We start from the raw sequence: 4,061 nt of genomic DNA, 5'->3' as shown, positions 1-4,061 counted from the left end.
GGAGAGGTTGTTGTCCTGGCACCACACTGCCAGGTCTCTGACCTCCTCCCTATAGACTGTTTTATCATTGTCCGGTGATCAGGCTTGCACCGTTGTGGTGTCAGCAAACTTAATGATGGTGTTGGAGTCGTGCTTGGCCACGCAGTCGTGAGTGAACAGGGAGTACAGGAGGGGACTAAGTCAGCGTGGCAGATGTGTTGTTGCCTAACCTTACCACCTGGGGCGGCCCGTCAGGAAGTCTGTGATCCAGTTGCAGAGGGAGGTGTTTAGTCACAGGGTCCTTAGCTTAGTGATGAGCTTTTGGGCACTATGGTGTTGAATGTTGAGCTTTAGTCAATGAACAGCATAGTCCGTAAATGTTCCTTTTGTTCAGGTGGGAAAGCAGTGTGGAGTGCAATTAAGATTGCATCATCTGTGGATCTGATGGGAATGTGTGCAAATTGGAGTGGGTCTAGGGTTTCAGGGATGATGGTGTTGATGTGAGCCATGACCAGCCTGTCAAAGCACTTCGTGTTACACACGTGAGTGCTAGCGGGGTAGTCATTTAGGCAGGTTACCTAGGCGTTCTGGGCACAGGGACTATGGTGGTCTGCTTGAAACATGTAGGTATTACAGAGTCGGTCAGAGAGAGTTTGAAAATGGCATTGAAAATACTTGACAGTTGGTCCTTGCATGCAGTACACATCCTGGTAATTTGTCTGACCCTGCAGCCTTGTGAATGTTGACATGTTTAAAGGTCTTACTCACATCGGTTACAGAGCGCGTGATCACACAGTCGTCCGAACAGCTGGTGCTTTCATGCATGCTTCAGTGTTGCTTGACACGAAGCCAGCATAAAAGGCATTTAGCTCGTCTGGTAGGCTCCCTGGGCAGCTCGTGGCTGGGTTTCCCTTTATAGTCCATAATAGTTTGTAAGCCCTTTTACATCCGCCGAGCGTCAAAGCCCGTGTGTAGTAGGATTCAATCTTAGTCCTGTATTGACACTTTGCCTGTTTGATAGTTTGTCTGAGGTCATAGCGGGATTTCTTATAAGCATCCAGATTGGTGTCAAGCTCCTTCAAAGCGGCAGCTCTAGCCTTTAGCTCGGTGCGGATGTTGCCTGTAATCCATGGCTTCTGGTTGGGATACGTACGTACAGTCACTATGGGGACAACGTCATCGATGCACTTATTGATGAAGCCGATGGTATACTCCTCAATGTCTCTCCTTCCAGTTCTCTGCTGCCAATGACTGGAACAAACTACAAAAGTCTCTGAAACTGGAAACACTTATCTCCCTCACTATTTATAGATGGGCTATGTACAGGTGCAGTGATCTGTGAGCTGCTCTGACAGCTGGTGCTTAAGCCAGTGAGGAGATAAGTGTTTCCAGTTTCAGAGACTTTTGTAGTTCGTTCCAGTCATTGGCAGCAGAGACTGGAAGGAGAGGCGGCCAAAGGAGGAATTGGCTTTGGGGGTGACAAGTGAGATATACCTGCTGGAACGCGTGCTACGGGTGGGTGCAGCTATGGTGACCACGCGAGCAGAGATAAGGCGGGACTTTACCTAGCAGGGTCTTGTAGATGACCTGGAACCAGTGGGGTTTGGCGATGAGTATGAAGCGAGGGCCAGCCAACAAGAGCGTACAGGTCGCAGTGGTGGGTAGTATATGGGGCTTTGGTGACAAAACGGAGGCACTGTGATTAGACTGCATCCAATTTGTTGAGTAGGGTGTTGGAGGCTATTTTGAAATGACATTGCCAAAGTCGAGGATCGGTAAGATGGTCAGTTTTTACGAGGGTATGTTTGGCAGCATGAGTGAAGGATGCTTTGTTGCGAATAGGAAGCCAATTCTAGATTTTAACTTTGGATTGGAGATGTTTTATGTGAGTCTGGAAGGAGAGTTTACAGTCTAACCAGAACACCTAGGTATTTGTAGTAGTCCACATATTCGAAGTTCAGAACCGTCCAGAGTAGTGAATGCTGTCACGAGCGGCCAGGTCGGATGCCGAGCAGTTGCCATACCAGGTGGTAATGGAACCGATCAGAATGCTCTCGATGGTGTAGCTGTAGAACTTTTTGAGGATCTGTGGACCCATGCCAAATCCTTTCCTGAGGAGGAATAGGTGTCTTTGTGTATTTGGACCATGATAGTTTGGACAGCAAATAATTTGAAGTTCTCGACCCACTCCACTACAACCCGTCGATGTGAATGGGGGTGTGTTCGGCCCTCCTTCTCCTGTAGTCCACAATCAGCTCCTTTGTCTTGCTGGCGTTGAGGGAGAGGTTGTTGTCCTGGCACCACACTGCCAGGTCTCTGACCTCCTCCCTATAGACTGTTTTATCATTGTCGGTGATCAGGCCTTGCACCGTTGTGGTGTCAGCAAACTTAATGATGGTGTTGGAGTCGTGCTTGGCCACGCAGTCGTGYGTGAACAGGGAGTACAGGAGGGGACTAAGTCAGCGTGGCAGATGTGTTGTTGCCTAACCTTACCACCTGGGGGGCGGCCCGTCAGGAAGTCRGTGATCCAGTTGCAGAGGGAGGTGTTTAGTCACAGGGTCCTTAGCTTAGTGATGAGCTTTGTGGGCACTATGGTGTTGAATGTTGAGCTTTAGTCAATGAACAGCATAGTCACGTAAGTGTTCCTTTTGTCCAGGTGGGAAAGGGCAGTGTGGAGTGCAATTAAGATTGCATCATCTGTGGATCTGATGGGAATGTGTGCAAATTGGAGTGGGTCTAGGGTTTCAGGGATGATGGTGTTGATGTGAGCCATGACCAGCCTGTCAAAGCACTTCGTGGTTACACACGTGAGTGCTACGGGGGTAGTCATTTAGGCAGGTTACCTWGGCGTTCTTGGGCACAGGGACTATGGTGGTCTGCTTGAAACATGTAGGTATTACAGAGTCGGTCAGAGAGAGTTTGAAAATGGCATTGAAAATACTTGACAGTTGGTCCTTGCATGCAGTACACATCCTGGTAATTTGTCTGACCCTGCAGCCTTGTGAATGTTGACATGTTTAAAGGTCTTACTCACATCGGTTACAGAGCGCGTGATCACACAGTCGTCCGGAACAGCTGGTGCTTTCATGCATGCTTCAGTGTTGCTTGACACGAAGCCAGCATAAAAGGCATTTAGCTCGTCTGGTAGGCTCCCATCACTGGGCAGCTCGTGGCTGGGTTTCCCTTTATAGTCCATAATAGTTTGTAAGCCCTTTTACATCCGCCGAGCGTCAAAGCCGGTGTAGTAGGATTCAATCTTAGTCCTGTATTGACACTTTGCCTGTTTGATAGTTTGTCTGAGGMCATAGCGGGATTTCTTATAAGCATCCAGATTYGTGTCAAGCTCCTTSAAAGCGGCAGCTCTAGCCTTTAGCTCGGTGCGGATGTTGCCTGTAATCCATGGCTTCTGGTTGGGATACGTACGTACAGTCACTATGGGGACAACGTCATCGATGCACTTATTGATGAAGCCGATGGTATACTCCTCAATGTCTCTCCTTCCAGTTCTCTGCTGCCAATGACTGGAACAAACTACAAAAGTCTCTGAAACTGGAAACACTTATCTCCCTCACTATTTATAGATGGGCTATGTACAGGTGCAGTGATCTGTGAGCTGCTCTGACAGCTGGTGCTTAAAGCCAGTGAGGGAGATAAGTGTTTCCAGTTTCAGAGACTTTTGTAGTTCGTTCCAGTCATTGGCAGCAGAGAACTGGAAGGAGAGGCGGCCAAAGGAGGAATTGGCTTTGGGGGTGACAAGTGAGATATACCTGCTGGAACGCGTGCTACGGGTGGGTGCAGCTATGGTGACCAGCGAGCAGAGATAAGGCGGGACTTTACCTAGCAGGGTCTTGTAGATGACCTGGAACCAGTGGGTTTGGCGATGAGTATGAAGCGAGGGCCAGCCAACAAGAGCGTACAGGTGCAGTGGTGGGTAGTATATGGGGCTTTGGTGACAAAACGGATGGCACTGTGATAGACTGCATCCAATTTGTTGAGTAGGGTGTTGGAGGCTATTTTGTAAATGACATTGCCAAAGTCGAGGATCGGTAAGATGGTCAGTTTTACGAGGGTATGTTGGCAGC

Source organism: Salvelinus sp. IW2-2015, linkage group LG22, assembly GCF_002910315.2.
Source record: "Salvelinus sp. IW2-2015 linkage group LG22, ASM291031v2, whole genome shotgun sequence".
In the NCBI taxonomy this organism is placed as follows: Eukaryota; Metazoa; Chordata; class Actinopteri; order Salmoniformes; family Salmonidae; genus Salvelinus; species Salvelinus sp. IW2-2015.
The sequence above is the reverse complement of the archived record's forward strand: the minus strand, read 5'-3'. Positions refer to the sequence as shown.